Genomic DNA, 9,363 nt, shown 5'->3' on the forward strand with positions numbered 1-9,363 from the left:
GGAATGCAGTGGCGCCATCTCAGCTCACTGCAACTTCAGTCTCCAGGGTTCAAGCAATTCTCATGCCTCAGGCTCCTAAGTAGCTGAGATTACAGGTGCCTGCCATCACACCCAGCAAGTTTTTGTATTTTTAGTAGAGACAGGGTTTGTCATGTTGGCCAGGCTGGTCTCGAACTCCTGACCTCCGGTGATCTGCTTGCCTAGGCCTCCCAAAATTGTGGGATTACAGGTATGAACCACAGTTCCTGGCTTTTTATTCTTAAACAGAACCATAAGAAATTGCCATTTTCATAGGTTAAAAGTGGTTTAAAAAATAGCAACTTCATATGGTTAAATTTAAATATTACATTAATTTTCACTTAGTGATATTATTTTGATCACTTATATTATTAAATTTCTTAGATATGCTGTTTCTTTTCCTTAACAATTTTCCCCCTGATAAAGGCTTGGGTTTTTTTTTTTTTTTTTTTTTTTATCATCTGTTGTTGATGAAGCCACTAGTTTCAAATAAAGGAGGAGGAGATTTATTTCTTAGTCTCTATCTTTTTGGACAAGGTCTGGATAATCTTTTCCTTTTTTGCCTATAGCTGCTTCTCAAAGCACTGATGGCCTTAGCATAGTCATTTTATGAACCATTTTCTGTTGCTTAAAACAGACCTGAAACTGGGTAATTTATAAAGAAAAGAAATGTATTTCTGACAGTTATGAAACCTGGGAAGACCAAGGCCGAGAAGGTGCATCTGGTGAGGTCCTTCTTTCTGGTAGGCATATGGAGAATCTCCAGCATCACATGGCAATAGGGAAGCACATGCTAATGCACTTGCTGTGATCTCTCTTCCTGTTCTTTGAAAACTATCAGTTCCATCCCCATGATAACTCATTAATTCATCAATCCATGAGTGGATTAATCTATTTATGGGGAAAAAACCCTCATGATCCAATAACCTTTTAAAGGTCAACTTTTTCAATACCGTCACATTGGGGATTAAGTTTCCAACACATGAAATTTGGGAGAGACAGTCCAACTACAGTGGTCATCCAGGAGCTTCTTGTGAACACTACCTGCTTTCAGCCTGGGGGATGTGTTTCATGAGAATCTTGTTTGTGGATATTGATTCATCTCTAGGTTTGTGCCATGTTACCTAAAGCCATTAGTCTTCTTGGAAATGGTGTTTCTTCTGAGAAGTACTTGCAGAGTTATCTTTTCTCATCGGCATCATCCTCATGCTTTTGAATTCTGGCAGTAAATATTTTGCTTATCTGTGTCTGCAGGCCTGACCTACAGTTAACTAAACTGCTAGTCTGGCATTGTTCTAGGAGTGGACAGTCACAAACTTGCAGATAATTAGCTCTTTTTTATTTTTTGGAGACAGAGTTTTGCTCTTGTTGCTCAGGCTGGAGTGCAACGGCACCATCTTGGCTCACCACAACCTTCTCCTCCCGGGTTCAAGCAATTCTCCTGCCTCAGCCTCCTGTGGTAGTGCATGCCACCACACCCAGCTAATTTTTGTATTTTTAGCAGAGACGGGGCTTCACCATGTTGACCAGGATGGTCTCGATCTCTTGACCTCGTGATCCACGTGCCTCAGCTTCCCAAATCAGCTCATTTATTAAAATCAGGCTAAAGATTTGCTGATAGAAGTTGGTGTTGGTGATATTACCATTTTCTTTGGGGTCTAGCCATAACTTTTTCTTGCTGCAGCAAAGGACTCCCTGAAGCTAAAACTTAAGTACTTTTCTGGGACCTGCTGTTTTATCTCTCACACTTGCCACCCCTATCATGACCATAGGTCCAATCTCAGGCATCTTTTTCTCAACTGGTTTTAACAGAATATAAAGTGCTTTGCTGAATCCAGAAACAGATAGACTATTTTGTGGGATAATAACATCTCTTAGGGTGAGATGGCTCATTTTGTATGTCAGCTTGGCTGGGCCACAGTGCTCAGATATGTAGTCATACATTATTCTGGATATTTATACAAAGGTGTTTTAAGATGATTAATGTTTAAATTGGTGGATTGCCCTCCATGATAAAGGTGGCTCATATCCAGTGAATTGTTGGCCTGAACAGAACAAATGACTGACCTCCCCTGAGCAAAATGGAATTCTTCAGGTGGCTACTTTTGTATTTGAACTACAATACTGGCTCCCTCCTGAGTCTTTAGCCTGCTGGCCTTTGGACTTGAATTGTAGCATTGGCTTTTCTCTGGATCTCCAGCCTACTGGCCTGCCCTGCCCTGTAGATTTTGGGCTTTTTAGCCTCAATTCTCATGTGAACCAATTCCTTAAAAAATAAGCCTCTTTATATATAAAATAAGTATAGATTTATTTCATATATAAAGATATATATATATATATATATATGGTACACACACACACACACACACACACACACACACACACACACACACATTCTATTGGTTCTCTTTCTCTGACAAACCCTGACTAATACACAGGGGATGAAAACTAATGTTTATTTAGTGCAGGATGTGTGTCAGGCATTCTATACATATTAACTCAGAATCCCCAGACAACTCTTGGGGGTAACATAGATGCAGAGAGGTTAAGGAACTTGCCCCAAAGCATCCACTTAATGACAGACCCTGGTTTGAATTAAGGTTTGTATTATTCTAAAGTGCCTTCAACTACATGACCCTACATGAAAGAAATGCACTTGATAAGTGAATACTTCCTGAGTTCTTACAGTAACCTAACAACATAACAAACCCTACAAACTTCTTTTATTGAGGACCATATTTCTCTCCCCTTTTCTCACTTCCTAGTGAACAACTATATATATATATTTTTTGGTGTTGTTGTTGACTAGCATCTATTCTTCTTTCTAGTAGAACCCTGATTTAGTTGAGGGTTTATCTTTCTCCCATTGCATATAATTGTGTTAGGAGGGAATTTCAGGCCCGACTATGCCTGTAACTTTAATGGGTCAGAATAATTCTTTCCCGCTTCTTGGAAAGGCTAGTAGGTAAGCTTGTGATCTAAGCTCCATTAATTGGAAAGTTTTTCCCAAGACTTTGAGGTCTGAGCAAGTGATGCAGGGGCAGAGAGAAGAGCCAAAAGTCTTTCATGGAAGCAACAGCTATTGCAGCTCTAAGGTAGTTATTATCTCCTGCTTCTTTATCCCTTGTCTTCCAGAATTTCCTTGCTTTCTTTACCATATCAAGTCTGGTCCCCTACCTTCCTGTCTTCTCTGAGAGGCCCATATCCTTCTAATAGACTCCCTTTTATTTATGTTAAAGTCAGTTTCTGCTGCATTTTAGCAAGGGACATAATGATGAGGAATCTTAGGACAAAGATCCTGAGGGAAGGGTGAGATATCAAGTATGACACCCTGTGTTAGTGAGGCTAGGAGAGTTATCACCTATAGTCACTTGGGGAAAAATATCTAAAAGATAAAGTTTGGAGGCTTAGAATAGTTCTACCATGAAATAACATAAAGGGTATGAGGAATTAAAAAAACAGCAGAGTAAGGAGGCTCCTTCTGATGGCATTGGATGAATAAAAGCAAAAATTGATAAGCACAAGATATTCAAATATCATTTTTTTAAAATGGATGTAAACCTAGGCACTTCACATAAAGTTGTTGAAAATATCTCCTATATCTTGTACATATTGAACTGAGACAGCCAAGATTTAAACTCAACGTTTAATCACCAGTTGGATTCACAGTCATATCAGTCAGGATAAGCTGGGTTACGCTGTGGTAGCAAAATAACTCATTATGTCAGTGGCCTAAAATATTAAGTTTATTTCTCACTTGTACTGAGTATCCATTGCAGGTTGGTTGGCAGTTCTGCTCTGCATCATGTTTACTGCAGGACCCAGCCTGATGCAGCAGTGACTGTCTGGAGCATTGCTGGTCACTGTGGCAAAGGGAAAGAAAGGAAGTATGAGAAATTGTGTACTGGCTCTTGAGGAATCTAAAGGAAGTGAGACAGGTTACATTTGCTCACACATCTTTGGCTAAAGCAAGTCATATGTACTTTCGTAATTTCAAGGGGGCAAGAATGTACAGTTCCATCCAGTACAAGAACTGAAAATTTTTGGTGGGCAGTACAAATGACTACTATCAGAATTTTCTATATTTCTTACCTGAAAGTTAGTGCATCAATTAGGAAAAAGTGAACCCAAGGTATCAGAGTAATTTAAACCTCTAAGCTCCTTTAAGTCACTGCTGAGCCTTTCTTGAGAGAAAAGTGACACTTCCTTGTTATTCAAAAAGTTGTTTGTTTTCATGCCTGTGTAGCCTCATCTGAGGGAGTTCACACTGAGAAAAAAGTCAGCAGTCTTGCTCATGGCCCACATATTTTCATCCATAAATCATTAATTAGAATTATACCCTGACATGCCCCGAAGTCCAAAATCAATCTTGGAAAATGAAATTTTGCACAACAGAAGAATGTAAGCAGGAAAATGCCGGTGTATGTTAATCCTAAAGTGGAAAATATATGTGGGGATGGGTTTTATGGTTGGTTGGCCAAGGAGAGTGCAGCATGATTTTGGTTTTACTGAATTTGTCAATGTGGTCGGTGTACCAGAGATTCCATATAAAATAGACTAGATAAATTGATTGGAACAGTTATTTTTGTCTTAGTTAACACAAACTAAAACATGAAAATGCATTCAGGTGCTAAAGAAAGTTGAGATGTTAGAATAATAGAAATGTTTAAGTTTAGAAAATACAGACATAGTCAAATCTAAGGGGTCTAGAGGATAACCTATTCAATAAACACTTGAAATACATATTGAAGAAAACACAAGTATATATTTTTAAAATATATGTATTTTATTGCATTTTAGGTTTTGGGGTATATGTGAAGAACATACAAGATTGTTGCATAGGTACATACATGGCAGTGTGGTTTGCTGCCTTCCTCCCCATCACCTATATCTGGCATTTCTCCCCATGCTATCTCTCCCCAACTCCCCACCCCCTGCTGTCCCTCCCCTATCTCCCCCCCACAGACTCCAGTGTGTGATGCTGCCCTCCCTGTGTCCATGTGTTCTCATTGTTCAACACTCACCTATGAGTGAGAACATGCGGTGTTTGATTTTCTGTTCTTGTGTCAGTTTGCTGAGAATGATGGTTTCCAGGTTCATCCATGTCCCTACAAAGGACACGAACTCATTGTTTTTTATAGCTGCATAGTATTCCATGGTGTATATGTGCCATATTTTCCCAGTCCAGTCTATCATCAATGGGCATTTGGGTTGGTTCCAAGTCTTTGCTTTTGTAAACACCACTGCAACAAACACTAGTGTGCTTGTGTCCTTATAATAGAACAATTTATAATCCTTTGGATATATACCCACTAATGGGATTGCTGGGTCAAATGGAATTTCTATTTCTAGGTCCTTGAGAATCACCACACTGCCTTCCACAATGGTTGAACTAATTTACACTCCTACCAACAGTGTAAAAGTGTTCCTATTTCTCCACATCCTCTCCAGCATCTGTTGTCTCCAGATTTTTTAACGATCACCATTCTAACTGGCGTGAGATGGTATCTCAATGTAGTTTTGATTTTCATTTCTCTAATGACCAGTGATGATGAGCATTTTTTCATATGTTTGTTGGCCTCATATATGTCTTCCTTTGTAAAGTGTCTGTTCATATCCTTCGCCCACTTTTGAATGGGTTTTTTTGTTTTTTTCTTGTAAATCTGTTTTAGTTCTTTGTAGATTCTGGATATTAGCCCTTTGTCAGATGGGTAGATTGCAAAAATTTTTCCCATTCTGTTGAAACATCTGTTTAAAATACTGTTTTCTCTAGTCCAGAAATTCTGTTATGAAATACTTCATTTGCAATGAGCAGCAGCATGGGAATGGCACAGAGCAGGCAAGACCTGAATAGGCAGGAGGTCTGGCATGATCATCAGACTAGCCTGCCTGGAAAAACTATCTGGCTTATTCTAATTGATTGTGGGTGAGTTCCCTAGGAAAAAATTGGGAGTACAGCAACCACAAAACATAAAAAAGAAACAAAAATTCTAGGTCTGACAAACAAGCTTTAAACTATGAAAAGAAAAAAAGTCATCATCAGATCCCTTAGCCAATTCCTAAAATTACTTGTTTACAAAATCAGATTCCCTTGAATGAAAGGAAGGCCAGACAACCTTGACGCTAGATTTTGCTGTAACACTAAAAGAGCATCTGAAAGATGTCAAGATATCCCTACCAAAGGGGAAAACAATTCACAGTACTTTAGGCCTTGTACCACTAAGAAAGAGTCCCTACAGTTAATATTGCCTTGGAATGAGCATATACCCACTTGTGTATCCTGCTTTGGCTATTTGCCAGGTGACTGGAAAGGCTTCCAGTTTTGGTTGAAGCCCATGGCAAGAGAAGATGCCCTAGGCAAAAAAAGCAAAGCATGGTACTGAGCTATTAGTAACATATCCTCATGGCTATAACAGAGCTAAGAGTGAAAGGAGGAAATGAGTGAGTTATAAACAGTGTAAGACAGTATAAACAATTCCATGTGTATATAATTTTTTTTTGGAAACACTGGCAGAAGTCTCCCTATATTGGAAGTTGGAAGCACATGTTTTCTAAATTGGGAGTTCATAAATTTCTGAAATTTTTCTGATGGATGGATAATTGGAGCCATTTGTCTGCTCTGAAATAGAAATATCCATTAAAAGGAGAGGCTGAATACAGTGGCTTGAACTTTTTGGTAGTTTCACAATTGCATAGAACTTTCACACAAGTCTTAGCTCATCTAACCTCTTTCCAGTTAGTAAATTCTATTACTAAGTGTGAATATTCAGGTACAAAAATTCCTTTATCTTGGGATGTTACAGTCTCAATGTAGATCACTAGTGTGGTGTACATATAAATGCCTTTAGTTTAATGTTTCACAATTTTTAACTGTTCAATATACTTATTGTTTTAGCTATATTTGAGATTGTACTTAGCTTATTTGTATTTTTCTGATGCATCATTGTCAATTTAGGGTTTTTCTAGTTACTTTTTGAGTCATAGGACATACTTTTGGGTCATTAGGCATTCATGTCCATTCTCTTTTTTGGTCACAATGTTTTTGGGGTTTTTTTTGCATTGAATTATTCCCTTTAACATTTCAAAAAGTTATATAGGTTATCCTGTTATTTAGGCTGTATAGGATATGTAAGTAGCATATATAATTTTTCTTATTAAGCATTCATGATATTTTCATTAAAACAGAAGTAACAAAGATTTTTTTTTGTCTCAGTGTATAGCAGTGATATTTTATTCATATTTACAATGTAAAGTAATGTGGAATTTGTCAGACTCTATGACAGAAATATTTCTGGGGAAAAAATGGCAGGATTTCTGAGACATTATTTTAAGGACAGCTAATCTGGACTTTCAGGGGTTTTTTTTGTTGTTTATTTGTTTGTTTTGCTTTTAAGAGACAATGGCCATGTGTAGCTGAGGGAGTAATAGTATGTTGTTGATGTGTGGGTGTTTTATGATCATGCTTCACTTGAATTCTCTCCTCTGTTTCATTCCACTTCTTGGAATTTTTCTATTTACTTATGAGAAGAATGAGTTTCTAGGAGCTATTTTGAGAAGTGCAATGAATGAGTGTGGAATGAATCAAAGGTAATTGACATGCTTGGCATATAAGTTTGTAGAGACAAAACTTTCATTCCAGACAAATGACCAGGTTTTGCCATATAAAGTGGGCAGCGGCTAGTATACTGTCATTAGCAAAGGTTTACTTGCAATACGTGTGATGCTATGGAAGACACAAGAAGGAAGGATTTATATAACTTTAAAAAGTAAAAATATATCTAGATGGAATATATAAACAATTACTCTAAGCAGAGCATAGGTCTTTGGGTGCTCAGGGTGAAAGGGGGAAGAACAGAAGTTTTTAGTATGAACTGGCCTCACATCAGAGCATGTAATACAGTTAACCGATTCTACTGTGAAGATTAACCTCTTGTTAGCATTTCTCATGCCATTTTATTTAGAAAGTGTTTGTCTACTCAAATTTGAGTCACATTATATATTCTCCGCCTTTTAACTCACCTTAACTTCAGTATTTGTAGGGTCTGAAAATGGGGAACGGGAACTAGGTAGGCAAAGCTAGAAACTTTGCCCACCAGGCATTCGTTCATTCATTCATTCAATATTTATTAAGCATTCCCCTCATTTCCAGTGTTGTGCTCATTGCTAGGCAGCCAGTAGTGAACAAGCCCTACTCATCTCTGCCCTCCTGGAACTTAGAGTTTGGGAGAGAAGACAGACAAATAGTACTTTACAATAATTTAATTTAAAGTCAGATTAATGTTCCAAAATACAGATTTTGGGTTGTTTGGAAACAGTGATCTATCCTAGAAGTTCAGGGCCATCTGCAGCATATCAGAAGCTGAAGGGGCAGTTAGAGTTAGGCATTTAAAGAGTAGAAGGGGAGGGGTAGTCCAGGGCAGTGGGAGGGAGAAGGACAAATGAAAGAGTTTTAAGGAGAGGAAACATATGTAAGACATAAGACTAGAAAGCGCAATGAGTGTAAAGAAAGGATGAAGATCCATATTATTGGCACATCACATTTGAAGGAACTAGTGGCAGAAGCTGAGCCTGGATAGGAAGGCAAGGTCCAGATCAAGGAGGGCTTTATGACCCAAGTCAAAGAATTTTTACCTTATTTAAAGGCTATGAAAGACCATTGAAGGGTACATGTTAGGTAGTGGGTCAGAAGGATACTAGACTGAGGTCAGAAAGAAGCCTCTGTCTACAATATGTAGAACAGGCCTAGAGAACATTTAGATCAAATTGAACATTTGATCAAATTCAAATCCACTTAATTTCAAGGCAAAAGTCACCTGGGAAAAGTTGGAATCTCCTGCAAAGCCCTGTAAATTTCTCCAAGTTCAGAGTGACAGAATTGAGGGTGACGTTGGATCATGAGTAACTGGAAGGCAGCAAAGCTCAATGCTTCAAATAGCATCTCCCTATATGTTGTTTTTTTTATTTTCTCTTGCTGCTTTCAGGATCCTCTCTTTGTCTTTGACCTTTGTAGGTCTGATTATAATACATCTTTAGTTATTCATATTTGGTGCAGGGGTCTGTCTTGCTGACCCTGACTCAGCTATGGATGAATGAAGTACACTAACACACAGATATTATGCTTTGCCAGTTTGACTGAGGGTCCATGGCTGCTTACAGGCACCCTGGAGAGTGCTGTAAACAGTTGCAACCACTGGCCCTCTCCAGCTAGCGAGACTCACATTTACTTAGTAAAATTTATTTGACAAAGGCTTGAGTCAACACCACTAGAGAGTGATGATTAAAGCACAGGTTCAGATACCCAAAGCAAACACCATTAGTGGATAATATCCCTGGTCAACCTCCCCC

This window comes from Cebus imitator, unplaced genomic scaffold (assembly GCF_001604975.1).
Source record: "Cebus imitator isolate Cc_AM_T3 unplaced genomic scaffold, Cebus_imitator-1.0 Scaffold33, whole genome shotgun sequence".
Taxonomy (NCBI): domain Eukaryota; kingdom Metazoa; phylum Chordata; class Mammalia; order Primates; family Cebidae; genus Cebus; species Cebus imitator.